Here is a 20,720-nt window from a genome sequence, read left to right on the forward strand (position 1 = left end):
TGAGCTACAACAGAATGGCATTAACTATACTGATCCTAAGGATATTCCTAATATCCTGCCAGATCGATTCAGTGCAAACTTCAGCCCCCTCTCACCCCCCTATAGGGCCCATTTCAATACTGACCGATTAGCAAATTCTGGTAATAATGGCCACACAGGTAACAAATGCACTCTCCAAAGCTATGAATGCAGCATCCATGGGACCAGATGACATCTCAGGCTGTGTAGTACATGAACTACAAAATGAACTGGCACCTCACCTAAGTGTCATGTTTAATCATAGCCTCACCTCAGGCTTCATGCCCACTGAGTGGTGCACAGTTACAATTATCCCACTTCATAAGGGGGGAATCCATCTTGGATCCCGGGAACTATCACCCCATCAGTCTGGCGATCCTGATCTGCAAGGCCATGGAACATATTATCATGGAACTTATAAACAAAGACATTGGCAACCTTCAAACACTGGACCCCACACAGTTTGGGTTCGTGAAGGTCTGATCTTGTCTCCTGAAAGTGATTGACTTCTTCAAATCAGTCTCCAGAGCCATGGACAAGGATAAGGTGGTCCACACAGCCTATCTGGACCTTGCCAAGGCCTTCTCTCCATCCCCCACTCTGGAATCATAGATAAACTTACTAAGCTGGGCATAAATCCCTACATCATGCAATGGGTTGCCAACTGGCTTACTGACAGAACCCACACTGTAATAGTAGCCAACTCCAAATCCAGCTCCAGACAAGTGACAAGTGGAGTACCTCAGGGTTCAGTCCTGGGACCGCTCTTGTTTGGCATCTACTTCTCTGAAGTACAGGCCAACACTAAGGGACTCTAGCTAACAAAGTTCACAGATAACTGCAAACTGGGAGCCATTATTGAATCCCCAAATTATATGGATATTCTACAAAAGGGCCTTACAGAAACATATGCTTGGTGCCAGAGCCATGGGCTCAATTTCAATGCCAAGAAATGTATAGTTATCAACTTTGGGAAAAAACATATACCCATGAATTACCACATAGGTGACAGTACACTAAACACCAAAAGCTACAGAAGCTATTGCAAGTGAAAAAAAAAGCAAAGATACTTAAATCCATAAAGTAGTCACTTTTCTGAGTTCCCTGTTGCTAGGACCACTCTGCAGGACCACGAGGAGCTTGTCTGAGAAGTATAGCCAGAAAAAAATCCCCAGAGGCGGATTTTAAACAGTGAACTACAAAAGAGCTAGAAATGGTCCAAAACAACCAATTACTACAGCTTCTTGTGCTGAGGTCACTTTCTACAGGGACAGCTAGGCTGCTCAAGGCTCCCCACTCCCACTGGTGAGCAAAGAAACTTCCTTCTATCCAAGTAAGGTAATGGACAACACAGGAACTACACCACGATTGGTATGTACCTCACCTGGCATTTGCAACAGCTGGAGAGACCACAAAAGTACCTCACCAAGAGGATCAAGGGTCTCCAACATATGTCTTATTCTGCCAGACTAAAGAAACTTCAGCTCTATTCAGTAGCATACCACCTGCTCAGAGGTGATCTCTGCCTGACGTACCAGGCCATGTCCAATCAGGATCTGATGGACATGCTCCACCTCAAAAAATCCAAATCCATCAGGACCACAAGAGCTAAAGACTTAAACCTCGGCACAAGTATGAATAGGACATGCTGGAGGGATAGATTCATAACCCAGAGGCTTCCCATGCTTTGGAACAAGATCCCAGTTCTTGTTAGGCAGAGCCCCTCACTGACTCTCTTCAAGAGAAATCTTGATGAGTAGATGGGAGATCGTAAGTTTACCCCAGGGGTCGGTCACATCTGTGTCACTGCTAGACAGGGGCACAGTAAACTAATTCTATTATAGGTTCATAGGTTCATAGGTTGGTACTAGGCTATCAGCCCTAGGGCATATACAAGCCTAGCCATAACAATTTCCTGGCTATTTCTTCCCACATTATTTACTTTCCTGGACCCCTGTCTAGCAGGGCGACTGACGTGATCCCTGAGGTGAATTTCCTTTCTTATATATATAAGGGGACCTTCATTGTGTCACTACTAGACAGAGGCACAGTATTCTAAATTTATTCTGTACATTTTTTGTACCATTTCATGGGGTGGCAAAAGCCACATCACTATGGCTAGGCTTACAAATGCCCCAGGGCAGATAGCCTAGTACTATACTATGAAACTATAAGAGACTTAGGGACACAGGTGCACAGTGGTCTCACCTTCGATAACCACATCACCATAACAATCAGAAAATCCTTCTGTGTGGCACACCTCATCACTAAGTGCTTTTCATCCAGAAATAAAGGAGGTCATTATCCCACTGTACTCATCCCTCACTAGACTCATTATAGAATACAACACCCCATTTGGTATGTACCTCTCAAGACATCCGCAACAACTGTAAAGGCCACAGAAATACCTCACTAAAAGAATCACAGGCCTAAAGCAGATGCCCTATGCTGACTGTCTAAAAAACTCCACCTATACTCTGTCACATATTGTCTACTCAGAGGTGATCTCTGCTTAACATACAAGGCCATGTCAAACCCAGAGCTGTTGGACATGCTACACTTAAAGAAATCCCAATCCCTCAAAGACACACACTCTGTGGATCTAAACCTTGTCATCACAATGAACAAAACATGCTAGAGGGATAGATTCCTGACCCAGAGACTCCCCAGACTCTGGAACAGACTGCCCATACATGTCAAGCAGAGCACCTCTTTGGCCCTCTTCAAAAGGTACCTTGATGATTGGAGGGGAGATAGGAAATTCACCCCGGGGATCACGTCAGTCACCCTGCTAGACAGGGGTCCAAGGAAGTAAATACTGTGGGAATAAATAGCCAGGGAATTGTTATGGCTAGGCTTGTATAGGCCCTAGGGCCAATAGCCTTGTACCAACCTATGAACCTATTACTCTGGTAAATCACTGTGATGATCTGAGTAGGTATGTTATGAGGTACTGAAACAATACAAGACAGTGTCAAATGGCATATATGACAGATGTCTTCTAAAACAAGCCCTGTATCCTTAGTAACCAATACATTACTGAGAGAAACTGTCACAATCACTGTATGACCCATTATCCCCACATTTTGATAGGCTATCTCCAGATATCCTGCACCAACAAGTTGAGAGGTATGGCTGTAGCAAAAAACAAACTGGACTGGAGTACAACAATCCCTGGAATGGAGTCCCACGTGTACTACAGAAGGACACATTGGGCATGCTCATACACGTAGAGAAATGTTGGTAGGCTGTAGGAATGAACAGGCCTTCCCCACCCAGTGCACTTCCCATTGCCCCACCTTAGCAGTCCTGAAGATATCTGTCACCATAGAAGTCACTTTTGTTAAACCTAGCCCCATAAGCTCTGTGGTGCATCAGATAACTGCATAACACATTGGTACAAATAACTAGTTAGGTATGAGTTCTAATCTCAGTACTGGCAAATGTAAAAGTGTGTGTGTGTGTGTGTGTGTGTGTGTGTGTGTGTGTGTGTGTGTGTGTGTGTGTGTGTGTGTGTGTGTGTGTGTGTGTGTGTGTGTTTATAACTAAAAGCTTTTGGGTCCATTCAAACCCAGTACACTTCCCCTTTCCCTACTTTAACAGTCCTGCAGATATCAGTCATCTTAGAAGTGCCTTCCATCAGGCCTCAGCCTCATTATCTCGGTGGCACGTGTGATAACTGCATAACCCTATAGTACAAATAACTAGTTAGGTTTGAGTTCTAATCTCGGTCTTGGCAAAAGTGTGTGCGTGTGTGTGTGTGTGTGTGTGTGTGTGTGTGTGTGTGTTTACAACTAAAAGTTTTTGGGTCCATTCAAACCCAGTACACATCCCCTTTCCCTACTTTAGCAGTCCTGCAGATATCAGTCATCTTAGAAGTGCCTTCTGTCAGGCCTTAGCCCCATAATTTCTTTGACATGTGCGATAAGTGCATAACACTATCATACAAAGAACTAGTTAGGTAGGAGTTTTACTCTCAATCATGGCAAATGTGAAAGTGTGTGTGTGTTTGCAACTAAGAGCGTTTGGGTCCATGCAAACCCAGTACACTTCCCCTTTCCCTACTTTAGCAGTCCTGCAGATATCAGTCATCTTAGATGTGCCTTCCATTAAGCCTCAGCCCCATAATCTCTGTGGCATGTGCGATAACTGCATAGCACAATAGTGCAAACAACTAGTTAGGTAGGAGTTTTAATCTCAGTCCTGGCAAATGTAAAAGTGTGAGTGTTTACAACTAAAAGCTTTTGGGTCCATTCAAACCCAGTACAATTCCCCTTTACCTACTTTAGCAGTCCTGCAGATATTAGTTATCTTAGAAGTGTCTTCCATCAGGCTTTAGCCCCAATAGCTCTGTGGCATGTGCGATAACAACATAACATTATAATACAAAGAACTTCTTAGGTAGGAGTTCTAATCCCAGTACTGGCAAATGTGTGTGTAAGTGCGTATATGTGTAGTTTAAAGTATTTTGTGGCCACTCCCACCCATTACATCACCCATTCCCACACTTTAAAAAGGCTGGTGATATTCCTCATCTTAGGAGTTCCTTTGCACAGCCATCACCCTGTAAGCTCCATGGCACATATGATAAATGTGTTACATTGTAGTAGAAATAAATAGATTGGTAGGGGTTCTAATCTCAGTATGGGCAAGTGTGTGTGTGTGTGTGTGTGTGTGTGTGTGTGTGTGTGTGTGTGTGTGTGTGTGTGTGTGTGTGTGTGTGTGTGTGTGTGTGTGTGTGTGTGTGTGTGTGTGTGTACGGCATCCTCTTGGTGGGTGGGTTGTTGTGGTTGTGTGAGAACCATACCATCGGGGGCAGGTTTTGCAACTTTTTGCTGTTGCCCACCCAGTATGTGTCCACATTACAAGGCCCACAGTCGCCAAGCACTGTAGAGGGACCTGTAGACACTCTGCAGCCCTATAAGCATTGTGGCATGTGCAATAACTGTGTGACAGTATGGGATAGATAACAAGATAGGCTGCTCATCTAATGCTTGGATATCACTCCCCACTCAGGAATCTTACACAAACACACTCAGGTAGGCAGCCACACCTACATCAGTAGGGTGGCCTGCAAACCATCTCACAACTAGAACCCACAGTGTGAAAACAGCAGACCCCATCCTAGACTGCTGAGCAGTCACACGTGGAGTCCCACAGGTTGTGGACCTGGGCTTCCTCATGATTGGGATCTACACCTCTGAGGACTAGCCCAATACAAAGGTTCCCTGGCTACACACAGTTACAGGTGAGGTGGCTCAAAGATATTACACAGACCTCACATTATCCAACAGTTGACATGCATGACACATGGCCCTCAACATCATGCATTTCAGCCATTCTTAAACCTTCTTACTAACAATCTACATCTCTGTGATGCTTGAGTTGTGTTAGTAGGTAGCGTCCCTTCCCTTAGAAGACACTGCACCCATGTACACATTATTGCTGTGCACCTCTATAGCACACTGGCATCTACTTTGGACCACACCTCACTACTGTACAAATCATTGCTGAATGTGTAGATGTCTGGGACTTATGTTTGCTCTGTTCCTCACAACGCCTATGTGTTTGTCCGACACATAACTGGGATGATATGAGGACTTATGCCACCAATTAATGACATACATTTGATTTGCACATATCAGCAGCAGTGAATGTATGTGCAATCACATCCGGTTACAGCAATGACCTTCTTAGCGTAACATGGATATGATAAGCGTACACACTAGCCTCTTTTATTATATAAAATGAGACCACAGTACTGCATTTGAAAACATTACACACCTTATATATAGCACGTGACTTGTGCAATCCAATCAAGAAACAGACAAATGTGTTAGTTGTGAAGATACTGAATGAGATGCATGCAATATTGCAGTTGCATAGCTATGAACACCCTTAAACCAATGCTTGGTTGAAGCACCTGTTAATTGCAATACAGCAGTCACATTGCATGGGAAGGGGTATATTAGCATGGCACATCTTGCCTTGGCATTATTTGTATAGTCTTCCCTACAGAAGTCTCCAACTCTGTAAGATTGCAAGGCCAGCTCATGTGCACAGTCTTTAGAGGTCACACTGGGGTTTACTATTGGTGTTGAGTCTGGGCTTTGTCTGGCCCAATTCATAACCTTTATTGTGTTCAGATAGAGCCATTCTTAGCTAGCTTTGGATGTATGCTTCAGTTCATTGTTGTGCTAGAAGCTGAAACCCCTCTCCATCCTCTGCTGTATTGCAGATGCTTGATGGCTGTGGCACACACGTGAGTGTTATTTGTAACTGTTCCCTCCACCATGTCTACAGGCCTAGTTCCAGCTAATAAACAACAACCCTAATGTTGGACACTGCCACCATCAAGCTTCAACATATTTATGGTGGTCCTCAGGTGAAGTGATGTGTTGCTTGTGCACCACACATAGCGTTAGGCATACTGTCTGTAGGTGTGAACCTTTGCCTCATGACACCATTACACATTGCAGCACATGCCTTTGGGAAACTTGATGTTATGTTTGGCTACCTGTACACAGCCCTGGACGATGTTTGGTGTAGGTAAGTGCTTCTATCTACTGACACCTCCCCATAGGCCAGACTTATGCAAAATCCAAGTGATTGCTGCCTAATGTACTACAGGAATAGTACTTGCCAGAGAATCCTTCAAGTCCCTCAGTGTTGCTGCATGTCTCCTGGGAGCATCACTGACCAGTTCTCAACATGTCTTGTCATCTGTTTTGGAAGGACATCTGGTTCTTTTCAACAGCACTGTTGTCCCATATTCAATCCACCTTTTGATGACTGTCGCCACTGTATTCCATGGTATATCCAATGTCGGGGATGCTTTTTCTATCCTACTCCTGACTGATACCTTTCCACAATAAGTTCCCTTCAATGATTTGTAGGCTCTCTGCCAAAAATGTCTTTTGCTGTAGCAGGCAACTGGATAAATGTCAAATATATCCTCATAGGACAGTTGAACATTATTTGGGGTAATCAGAGTCTTGTTAATTGATGGCATGTGTATAACCAGAAAGAGAATGCTGTGATTACTGCAAGAGGTGCATCAACCAAGAAGTGGTTTCTGCATGTGCACATGTATGCAACCAGTTTATAGTACATTCCTTATGTTTAATATTTACTCCCATAACATATTTGTTTGTTTGTCAATAGAATTGTACAGATTATGGGAAACATTCAAGGTGGGAAATGTTTTGACAAGATTTTCTGTGGTTTCACTATTGTATAGTACACAAACATGGCATTTCAACAGGGGTGTGTACACTCTTGATATCCACTGTATATAGGTGCTTAGATAGCTGTTTGTGGTATGCATGGACAGAGGGTCATAACACAATTGCACATTTCTCTGATTATAACCTGATAATCATGCCTATTCTACTACTACCCATATCATTGTCATGGCAATGCAACAACCAGTACATGTAAATATTTATGTTTATTGTATGCACTGAAAGTGATATTACACACAAGTAGAACATGCACAACTTATTTACATACATGGATAGGTAAGTTGATTGCACAGCAGGCTTTGCTATCACAGTGCTAACCTGGAGGATGTCCTACAGTCATAACTAGGCTATTACATTATGGTGTCATTAACAGACTTGACAATGGTTTGCCTAACATAACACAAGTCTATGTGTAAGTGACTACAGATATCAGGTGCATGTGCTTATGAGACTGTACAGTTGAATGGTATGAACTCACTATATCACATGTATTTCAACACACAGTTCTGCAACAGTACTTTACCCTGCACATGCTCTGTATAGTTCTGTTATATTTACAAGAGAAAACGTGTATCATAGTTATATGCACAGGTAACATATGGGTATGTACAACATCCCAGTAGCTAGCCTAGCAGTGGCACAGTCACTGGTGTTTGACAGACACTCCAGTAGTTGACAAATGTCAGCTGTCCTTTCCTGGGGTGAGTCAGGGGCCTGAGCTTTGATCTATGCCACTACAGACACAGCCACATGCTATGGCCATCAGTGCTGTTCAGCAGTACATCAGTACAGCAAGTCTTGTTGAGAAACATATTCTTTCAAACCCCTATTTTCCATTATTACAGACCACCTACTGCATTCAATTACATGCTTACTTGTTTTACATAGCTTTTTTCCTGGAGTTTTCAGCGATATATCTTTTCTATTTCTTCAATTTGGATCAGCTTTGAAGTAATTAACTGTCTATGACAAAGGTGTTTTGAATAGATGTCAGCTTGTCTTTTGTAGGTTATGCTCATGAGCATGTGATAGCCTGTGCACCAATTGGTGTTCCCCAGTTGCTAATTGCATGCAGAGCAGCTGTGTAGTTATTCCCAATAGCCAATGTCATGGCAACACACTCCTATAACAGAGTACTCCATGTGGGCGTTGGACCTTTTCCTTACCTGTGAGGAAGACATCCTGGAGGTGTGTGAGCTAATACCTCTTACAACAAGACTTGTGGAGACATGCCAACTAAATGGTGGAGAAGGTTCAAGACTTAGGGCAGAATGTGAGTATTGCTGTTATATGTTTTGAATACAGCTAGTTTAACAGGGTTTGTCTGAACATGTGACTTCTGCATGGGTTTCAGCCTGTCAAAGTTCTGTGTCTGCATAGCTCTCAACTGTAGGGCTATCCACATAATGACCATAGGTTTGCCTGTTATGTTTGTCTGTTCCCCGGATAGGTGTTGTCCTTGGCAAATTAGTAGCATACTCTTGTGATTGCAATCCATAAATGCTAATATCCATTTGTGTTTCTGACTTTATACCCCTCAGAAAAGATATGTTACAACAAACCCTGTAACACCAGCAACATTCTCAGTGTATAAAAGCAATATTTCAAGTATTGCCATGTGTTTTGGCCTCTGTCAGCCAATTATGTGAGGCTTTGTCCAGATGGTATACATTAGGAGTTTGATAGGTATATGGTCTATCACTGTTTAGTGCTGTCATTCCTGCTGAGGGAAAAGGCTGGACATCTGGAAGTCTGTACATTCAAGAGGTCGGTGTATAGAGAATTCTCTTAGATGCCCTTATAACATATTATATGGAGGGGAGAGTAACAAGTGTCTTAAAACTAGGCTGTTAGAACATGTGAGACATATTACTGATAAGGAAGAAGACAGTTCTATAGCTGTACATTTGAATGAATTTCACCATGGGGACATTAGTGGGTTACTAGGTACTGTTTTCAAAATAGTCTGTTTCTCAGTTTGATGAAACATTCATAAAAGAACAATTGCTATGTGCAGAATCAATTTATTTTTTAAATGTGATACCTCATCCCCTAGGGGGTTAAATGAGGAGTGTAACTGGAGGTTGTGTATTTAAATGCAATTAAGTGTTAATTGCTTCTTGTATGTAAGGAAAGTATTTCCTGTAATGTTTTACTCCTTGAAGGCTTTGACCAAGACACCAGATTATAATAAACCTGTGTGAATTACTGTCTGGTTGTTTTTCTCTTTATTATCTTTAGTCATGTTATTTTATTTGCTAAGAGGTTGTTGTATGTATGGCCATTGTGTATGACTTATCATGGTTTGTAGAAGGGTACTGTTCACTTATTATTTGGACTATGGGGTGGGGGAGGAGATGTGAGTGTCATGGGTCCTTTTTTATCCAACTGCGCAGGCTGCCCCATTTATGGGTGGTCTATCAACTTGGGCATTTACAGACATGTATATATATATATATATATATATATATATATATATATATATATATATATGTGTGTGTGTGTGTGTGTGTGTGTGTATTTTATATATATATATATATATATAGAGAAATATATATATATATATATATATATATATATATATATATATATATATATATATATATATATATATATATATCGTGTGAACTTCTGAATAAAAAAATAAATAAATGAATTGAAAAGTGGCTGCAACAACAGAAAAACTTTTAAATATTTAAATAAATAAAAATATGTAGACTAAGAACAGATAAATAACTGATTAATTTGCATATATTCAGTTTTACAAGTGTTCTTTTGTTCAATTTGAATGTATACTGCTAGTTCATTGGTTAATGTATATAAGCATTAATAAGAGTCTAATGTTCTCGCACATGGTATGTATCTTAGTTTTTATCATAATGTCATTCAAATATATTGCATTCTGAAAAAGTTCTACTACCTATAAAGAACGAAAGCTTAATTATATTAGTCTGCATATTTTTTATTTATTTAAATATTTAAAAGCTTATCTGTTGTTGCAGCTGCTTTTCATTTTATTTATTTATTTTATTTATTTTTTTATATATTTAGACATTCTCAAAGTTTAAGTATTATCACTTCTATTTTTGTGGTTATATCACTATATATATATATATATATATATATATATATATATATATATATATATATATATTTACACCTCAGTATTTATTGGTAATATATCTACACATTGTCATACACATGTATTTATCTTCATACATATCTATCTCTCTATATATGTATATGGTTCTTATATATATATATATACAGCCGAAAGTCTCTCCCAGCTCTTGCAGTTATATATATATATATATATATATATATATATATATATATATATATATATATATATATATATATATATATATTTGTGGATACTAATCCTTCCTGATTGCACAGTGTCTCTTCCCTATTGTAAACTGACTGTAATGTATGATATGTTTGACAAAACACCCCAGGACCCTACAGCTCAGATGGCTTAGTGGTACATTGCTGTTGCTGTAGTGTACAGGGTCCTGGGTTCAAGAGCTGTTTAGTTTTTGCTAGACAGAACAAGGGCTGTTGGATACAGAGTGATTAAGGCAGTTTTGAGTGGCTTTAAGGGGGTTTGGGTTGATTTGTGTGACTGTAAGCGGTGCTAACGTACAGTAAAACGAATAAGCACTTACATCGTTTAGGCTTTGGGTAGAGACTCTTCCAAGTGCGCAAATCTGCTTAGCATTCACATTTAAGCAATGCTTAAATCTGCTAAGCAGAGCTCAGCCCTGGTAATCATTGCTCGCATTCCAGTGTGATAAAATAGCAGAGTAATGCTATCATTTAATAAGTGCATTCAATTTCCTGTACATAACATGCTTCTATTTGCTGTCATTACAGTAAAAAGGGATCTGAATATACTGTATGGGACACTTAGGTATACATGGGTAGTATCACATTTCTTTTTTCTGTTTTTGTTGTTTTTTTTTTTTTTTTATACATGGGTAGTATCACATGTTATATGCACTCACACTTGCATATTACACTGGCTACAGTGCACTGGTTGACATAAATTAACACATATTGTTTTATTAAACTAGTACTTTTAGCACTGCTTTTCCATATAAAATTAGATTGCCTGTTGTAGTACTCAAACCATGCACTCCTGCATGTAAAGCTGGGACTCTGAGTGCTACACTATCTTTTTCTTGGGGTTTAAGCTGTATCTTGTTATGTATTTCCTTTTGGATATTAACATGATATTATTATATTAACTGCAAACTACTATGTTTTTCCCATGTCATTGGGACTGCTGACATGTAGTAATGGCATACATGTCAGTTACAGACCTCTATCCTTCAAAATATTCATCCTACTGGATAACCTGTTGCCTACCTACTTTCTGTCTGTTCTCTGTGCAGCTGTGCAGATGTCAGGTATTGCTAAGACCATACAACCACGTAGGTGCCAACATAGTATTGTGCTGTGGGCCTGGACACTGCTGCTAGTTCCAACATATGGGACATTCTTTCATGTGGGCCTTGGCCCTTTTCCTTGCCTCTGTGAAGGACATTACAAAGGTAGTGGGCTACACATTCACAGACAGTAGGTGGGAATACTTGACAAGACAGGACATTTGGGGACAGCCCAACAACATGGGGGACATATCCCCAGAATAGTGAACAGGTTCTATGCCATCAGTGCTGTTATACACATGATGGGTTGACAGATTGTCAGGGTTTTTGTGGACATTCAGTTAGTGAGTGATTTAACATCTGACAGTGATATATCTCTGACATACCTCTCCACTGGTATGCTGTCCACAGGCTGACCACATTTTTGCCTGTTATGTTTTTTTCTGTTCCCCAGACAGTTGGTGTCCTTGGAAAATCATTGGGGGTTCTGGGGAATGCAGTCATTAAATACTCACATCTATTGGTATTACTGATGTCATATTCCTCATAAAAGATATGGTACAACAAACCCAATAACATCTGCAACTGTCTCAATGTATGACAGCAATATGTCCAATCTACTCCTGTGTTTGTGTCTCTGTCTCCAAATTATGTCAGGCTTTGTCCAGATGTCAATGAGGCTGAGACGTATTTAGGATCATTATTTCTTGCCTTTATTCCTGCTACCATCCCAGTGATGTAGTAGACCCACAGACATGTCAGGGAAGAGGCCATAGATATGAGTCCTGAGCCTATACATTCTGAGGTTAACTGTACATTTGAGAGGTCTGTGTATGTCTGGCCATTGTTAACAGACTTTCAGGATTGTGTACACATGTCACGTGTACATGTTATTTGGACTGTGTATGGCAGGGTAGATTTAAGTGTTATGGCTCCTTTTTCATCTGAATTTTCATGCTGCTCCAGTTTCTGCTGGTCTATTGGATGTATGTGTTTGTATTGGAAGACTGACACACATCCTGTACCATTGTCAGGATTCAGACTACATTGAGAATTGGGCCAGTATATGTAGGGCTAGTGTGTGAGTGGCATGCAATGGTGTATTTTTTCACCCAGTCCGTATACTCTACTTTTCACTTGACTTACCATTATGTGACTGTGAGTGTGGTGATATTGGTTGTGGGTATGCACTTTCACACTGGTGTCTGTTTTTTCAGTGCTCTTACATCCCTGTAGTGTCTGATATATTTGCAAATACATGTGTAATTACCCACAACAGGTTTCCTATTTCAATTACTTGGTGTTATTTCACTAAATATGTGTTACAGCACACATGAGGGTGTTACTGCCGCAGCTGTGTTAGCTTATCTACACCAGTACTTTAGATATATCCCCATTTTCATGGCTTCCACCCACCTCTTTGTTAGCCTTGGTCAAGATTCATTGCAGTAAGGGGATCTGAGCATACCTCTCAACTGACTGGATTGTTTCAGGATGTCCAGGTTTATTGCTCATATGTCTTGGTCTGTTTTACAGATTATTCTCATTTCTCTGGTAAATCAATGTGATTATATGATGATTGTTGTCAGTAAATGGCAATTCATTGTCATACCTTTCATCCATCAGGATATGTATGCTGAAACAAACTGTCACTCTGTCAAGAAGAGTACAGGGGGACAATGGCCTCTTCCTTCCTGGATGCAAAAGGGTTAGTAATGTGATGGGCCACATAGAAGGACTTTTTGACCACAGTGGCAATGTGGTTGTCAAAAAAGACATTGCTGTCAACCTGTGTACCCAGATCTCTTGTAGCACCTTCTGTGTTCAGGGGACTACAATTGATGTGGCAATTCATGGGAACAGGGTTTTTCCTAAACAGGATGACAACACATTTTCTGACATTGAGCTTAAGGCCATGGCTCTGACACCAGTCATTTGTCTCAGTGAGGCCTTTCTGTAGGATGCCAACATCATTTGGGTAGTTAATAATAGCTCCCAACTTGCAATTGTCTGCAAACTTTGTCAGCCATAGTCCATTCATGTCAGCATAGACCTCAGAAAAGTAGATACCAAACTGGAGAGGACCCAGGACAGAACCATGTGGGACTCCACTTATAACTGCTCAGCAGTCTGACTTGGAGGCATGTATTTTCAACTGTGAGTTCTATCGCTGAGCCAGTTTGTAACCCACCTTGTGATATAGGGGTTGATGCTTAGTTTAGTGAGTTTTGCATAATTCCTGAGTGGGGAATGTTATCAAAAGCTTTGGCCAGATCAGGTTAGGCTGTATGCACTGCCTTGCCTTCATCTGCAGCTCAGGTGACTGACTCAAAAAAGTTGTCCAGGTTGATTGAGCAAGTTGATTGAGCAGGCATGACCTACCCCTCACAAAACCATACTGTGTGGGATCCTGAGTCTGGAAATTCCCATATCGCTGTTTATTAGGAGCATGATGATGCTTTGCATAACAGACTTGTCAGGCTAAAGGGGCGATAGTTCCCATGGTCTGTAGTCCCTCCTCCTTTGTGGAGAGTGGTGACTGTAGAAGTGCACAATTCGGTAGGGACAAAGCCTGAAGTGAGGCAGTGACTGAACAAGGCACCCAGGTGAGGTGCCAGGTCACTCTGTAGTTCATGTATAACACATCCATTTATATATATATATATATATATATATATATATATATATATATATATATATATATATACAAAACTTGACTAATTCTACAGAATCTTTTCCCTTCTGTTGAATGGCTCTACTGAATGATATGTGTGAAAAACCATCAGACAATTTTACAGCTCAGACGGCTTAGTGGTAAATTGCTGTGGCTATGGTGTGCATGGTCCTGGGTTCAAGACTTGCAAGGGCTGATTATTTTGTTGCTGAGTAGAACAAGGGCTGTTGGATACAGAGTGATTAAAGCACTTTTAAGCAGTTGTAAGTGGGTTTGCATGGGTTTGCGCAGCAATAAGTGATGCTAACTTATAGTGAACTATGCTTACACACAGTTAGCCTAGAAGTGCTTAATCTGAGTTAGCGTCACTTAGCACCACATAAACATGCTTACTCCCACTTACTCCTGCTTAGTCCCACTTACCCCCATGCTATTCTTTAACAGAAAAGAAAAAAGTGGTGACAGGAAAGTGGTGAAAACATGGGGCACAAAGTGGGAAAACAATATGAAAGATAGCTAGGGGTGTGCAGAACAGGTGTAGGGAAGGTCCATAGCTGTCCATTTCTTCTACAGCAACAGCTGTGCATATATACAAAATTTGGAGGTAAATTTGGACACTCAAACCCCTGAGAGAGAGGAGTGAGGACAACAATAATGTGTTGTGAAGCCAATTAGACCAGATTACATGTGTCCAACGGACATGTGTGCAAAATGGACAGCTATGTATGGGGTGACTTTTTTGTGGGAGCAGATTGCCCCTTTTTTAAGGTGAGAGTGGGATGCTGAGAAAGGATAGTAGGTATATTTGGTGAGGTAGGTTGGGTAGGAAGACAGACAAGACAGACAAGACAGTAGACAAGGGTGGTATATGACACATGCGAGGGGGTAAGCACCTTGGATGGGGAGGGATGGTTGGTAATTGGATGCCCACAAGCCCCCAAATGGATACAATGGGACTGAAGTCATGACCCATGGGCAGCCACCACTGTACCTTCACGGCCCCAAAGGTGGCTGTGCTGGGAGCTGAGCAGGAGGGGCAGGCTGACCCTCTAGATGTGCCGCACGGCCCTCAAGCTGGCATAGCAGATCTCCAAATTCCTTGCAGAGCTCGCTATGCACAAAACCCCAGACCTGGCTTTGGGTGACAGGATCCTGTCCATGCCTGCGCCCGGGGGGGACGAGCCCCATCCATTGAGGCAGTTCCACCCAAAGGTGGCACAGGACCAGCAGATAAGGAGATCCTGGGGTGGGTCCCACATCTGCTGGGGCCCAGTGCCATGGCAAGATGAGGCGGGAGAGACTGATCTGCTGGGATCAGCCTTCCCAGAGTGCTATGGTGTTGCAGTTTTAGAACATATGTTGGTTAGTAATGAAAAACACATTCCAGGATTTGTTATAGCAGCATGCATAGGTATTCCCATTAATCCAAAACAACAGATTTGGAACAGTTACATAGCACACAGAACACATACATATAGGGAACCACAGTGGGCATTATAATGGCATGCAGGTTGCATTGATAGTAACAAGCCACCAATGATACATTTGAACATGGAACATTAATAGAAAAACATTTCAATATTTGTAGAGCAATTGGACAAATGTCCCAACAATAGGTGTGGTGAAAAACATACCCATTGATTTATGCATTTAGATTATTGGTGCAGGTAAGGTGGGGGAGAGAGTGAGATGTCAAGTTAACAACTGTATATGCTTGAAGTGCTCACAACTATAATGATCATTGCTCTAATCATTACTCTGCAGGTATTACCTCACTTTACAGCAACCTATGGTCTTGGGTTGGGCAGTGGTATGATTGTACACACTATATAATTATAGCCTTCTTATAGCTACTCTATACCTTTTCCTACCTGGCAGACCTATAGAGGAAATTTCTGTTAACACTACCTGACTGTTTCTACCCATATTCACATAGTCAGGGTTACATATGTGCACTCATACTGTGTGTGTGTGTGTGTGTGTGTGTGTGTGTGTGTGTGTGTGTGTGTGTGTGTGTGTGTGTGTGTGTGTGTGTGTGTGTGTGTGTGTGTGTGTGTGTGTGCGCGCGCGTACTACTGCTATAATGTGCTATGATTTCTATTGGTCACCCTGGTTGTAGGCAATAGTGACTACTAGCTGTGACAGCATGATACTTGAAGAACATTTCTTGGGGGAGACTACTTGGTGTATGTACTTATCTTGCTGTCATTTGTAGCCTTAGGGTTGGACAGTGGGTGTTGGACACAGTATAACTACAGCCTTCTTATAGCTACTTTATACATTTTCTTACCTGTTAGACCTGTGGAGGAAATTTCTGTTAACACTACCTGACTGTTTCTACCCATATTCACATAGTCAGGGTTACATATGTACACTCATACTGTGTGTGTGTGTGTGTGTGTGTGTGTGTGTGTGTGTGTGTGTGTGTGTGTGTGTGCTACTGCCATACTCTGCCTTGATTTCTATTGGTCACCCTGGTTGTTTGCATCAGTGACCACTAACTGTGACAGCATGACACTTGAGGAACATTATTGGGGGGGACTACTTTGTGTATGTACTTATCTTGCTGACATTTGCAGTCTTGGGTTTGGACAGTGGGTGTTGGACACAGTATAACTGCAGCCTTCTTATTGCTACTTTATACCTATTCTTACCTGGCAGACCTGTGGAGGAAATTTCTGTTAACACTGCCTGACTGTTTCTACACATTTTGACAAAATCCTGGGTGAAATTATGATGCAGCTTACTACCACCCCCGGGATTCGAACCACGCCTGTTTGTGCAAAAAATACAACAAGTTTGTGTTTCATCAGAATGAGCTATTACAAATTGCTGTCATTTGACTGTTTTCTGTCTAATACTCTCTTCATATAGCTAATCTCCTGTTTTCCCTCTCCATAATCTTTGTTAGATGAGCCTTGATTGTTTAATGCATTCATAGCTTTAGTTGCTATGCATAAACTGTACACATTTCAGTTCATACAATACCAAAGTAAACACAACCAGTCTGGGGTTTTGACTTTTATTGACAAATACTTAGAATTTTATTGATATATAACCTGTATGTCAGTATTACTCATCTACGGGCTTGTTTATTCAGTACAAACCATACCCATTTTTAAATACTGCAAGGTGACATAATACTCATTTTTATTTATTTGCCCTGAATACTACAAGCTAGATTGTTACTCACCAGCCTCACAATGCAGCCTTAGCAGCCTGCTAGCGTGGGCATCCAAGTTTGCAGCCCTCTCATCTGCAGCTGTACAGGAGATAAGAAGAAACATTTATGCATACCTATCCATCACATACACACGCTGAATTTTGAAAAACACTTATTGTGACTAATACTTACACATGCCTGGAACATTCCCCACCCAGGCATCTTGGACCCACTGGTCCAAGAGCTCCCTCTTCCTTTGCTTCAAGTTGGCAAAGTGGTGTCAGACCTGCTCACCAGTCCGAGGGATGTCAGTGGCACTGGTGAGATTGTGGGAGAGACGTTCCCAGGCCTCCACTTTGTATTGGAAGCCCTAGTACTGGTCCTGCAGCAGAGACCAGTCTCATGTCATGGTTTTCTACAAGGAGTCCGACCATGACCCTGGACTCCTGAATGCCCCAGAGCTGCACCCGAAAGCACACACCTTCACCAAGACTAGCCATAGTGCCTACAGAGTGGAGCTACAACTGGTTATGAGCTGTATTTCCACCTGCGAGGTTTAAATAGGGCTGATTTCCCACCCTTTGCCATGATTAGACAGTTTTGAATATGCTGAGCTAAGTTAAGTGCCGGGTAAACCCACCTAGCAAAGATAAGCATTGCTTAAAGGGGTAGATGCTAATCACTTCTTACCAGTGTGTAAATCCGCTTAGCTATGCTAATTCTTGCTAAGCATACATATTTCAGCAATGCTTACTCTAGCTAAGCACAACTGAGCTCAGTTTAGCATTGCTCAGCTATTTTATGGGCTATCATTAGTATTATTACTTATGATTATTATTATTATTATTATTATTATTATTATTATTATTATTACTATTATCATTTTATGTACTTTCATTACATTACATTCTTTTGTGGCTATACTGTATGGGACACTTGTGTTTATGTGGGGGTTTCACATCTGTACTACACTGACACCTCACATTTGGACCTGCTACACTACCCTGGTAAACAAATATATATTATTCACTACATATTTCTAATAAATATACTTTTACTGCTGTTTTCACAAATAAAAATTAATGTACTGCATTGGGGCTCGAACTGTGGATGACTGCATGCTAAGGGAATGCTCTAACCACTACACTATTTCATGTTCACTATTTTGGCTCTACATTTCTATTTAGCTCATTGAAATGTGTCAGCTAGGCTGCACATAGCTGTGCTACGTGCACACCCGCTCAGCTACACTTAAACTTTACTGGGGATGGAAAAATTAAATTAAAAAAGTTTAAGATCATCCCAATAACCCAATAATAATCCCTTAAATTTTAACATACTTATCCCCTTAGATCATCCCACTGGTTTCCCAGACAGGAAACATTTTATGAAGAAAAAGCCAAAACTATGAAGGAACACTGTGGACATTATGCGATGATCTGGACGGTTGGTTTTATGTTGTGGGGGGGTGGGCTGTGCTTATGTATTTTGTTCACGGACACTGTTATATTGTGATAACAGTGTCTGCAGACACTATTACTAGCTTTAGAATTGCCACACGGCAATTCTAGAGTGCAGGGGGCATGTGCACTGTGTGAGCAGTGCTCGGACATGCCCCCTGCACTCGTTCTTGTTTCATGGCCATCTAGTGTAGACAGCAGCATGCCCTCATGAATATGCAGGGCGCGCTGCTGTCCTAGACAGCCATGTAATGCTCCGTGCAAGAATAACACTATCAGTCTTCCCTATGATCATTGGAGTATACATAATCAAATTTAATGAAGTTGTAATTCAAATTAATGGCCAGAGTGGCTTTGTATACCATGGTGAAGGACAGAAAAATGTGTATAAAACAAATATAAAACAACTTAGCTTACAGAATGGATAAACTGTACATTAAACAATGATCTCACAGAATGAATGTGTTACAGAAGAATGTTAATGTCCAGGCAATGTTTGCTAAAAAACAAGGCCACTGCATCATGGCAGCATATTAAACTGCTATGAAGCTTGAACAGTTAAAAAGTAAATGGCTGACATTTTTTTCAGTGCTTTACTGTTTACTGAGTGCAAAATTAAAAGGAAAAAATAAATTATAATTGAAAACATTTGTATGAAGGTGTGTGTGCTTGCATTCATGAGAGCATAAGTGAGAATGAGTGAAAAAGACAGGTTAGAGCTAGACAAGAGACAACCCTGACTGCAACAGGCAGTCCATAAGCACTGATTCTTTAAACATTAGACGTTATGAAACTCTTAATGTCTGGGATTATTGACTGACTTTAATCCTTAATGATTTAACCAAAGAATACATGGACAGTACTATACAACAAAAACAGGGACAATGAAGCGGGAGAGTTACAATGTCTTGCATTCTATGTTTTTTCTTTATTTATTTGCTCACAAGAAGTCTGAGAATGTGTTTTAAAGTGGCTGTCATGTGCCATATGTGTGTGTGTGTGTGTGTGTGTGTGTGTGTGTGTGTGTGTGTGTGTGTGTGTGTGTGTGTGTGTGTGTGTGTGTGTGTGTGTGTGTGTCTTTGAGCAATAAAATGTGATATCAAGCTTATTTCTGGTCTTAGTTTCCCCACTGTTGTCTGATATTAGAGTTGGTAAATATTATTTGCCCTCCCTACAAAAATGTAGATTTTTTTTTTTACACTTAAGTTTTCTGAAACTTGAACATATGGTCTTGATCTTATGAATTTCAAGTTTCCAAAAGTTGGTAATATGATATAAGCTCATTTAGCCACATTGACTTATGTCACCAAAAATAGTCATGCTTATTTGCTGGTGATAAGTGGGTTATGTTCCTGACCTACTGTGACTTACACCAGGGATACTATCTAATGCTGGGAGGGGTGAATGAGCCCATATTGGCCAGTGTGAGCCCACTATAAATTCCAGGGTCAATAAGCTACTGGTTGGCCAGTGTCTGGTTGCCCAAGCTGGGTAACACTGGATATCTCTGTTGAATGAAAGCTGGACATAAAACCAATCAACCTGATAAAGCAGTTTAATTTCTCTGGCATCTGTTGTTGGAGTTTAGCAGCAGGTGGGTAAGAGAACTCAACCCTGTTGAGATATGGAATGAGAAAGGAGACAGAGCAGGCAATCACAGGTTACGTCTCCAAAGGGCTAATGGAGGGTTGTTGGATTTATTTATTTATTTATTTATTTCCAGTTTGATAACCAGGGAAGTCCACTGGGCCCAAAAGCCCGTTTTCAGTG

Source organism: Protopterus annectens, chromosome 7.part0 (assembly GCF_019279795.1).
Source record: "Protopterus annectens isolate FY-2018-M chromosome 7.part0, PAN1.0, whole genome shotgun sequence".
In the NCBI taxonomy this organism is placed as follows: Eukaryota; Metazoa; Chordata; order Ceratodontiformes; family Protopteridae; genus Protopterus; species Protopterus annectens.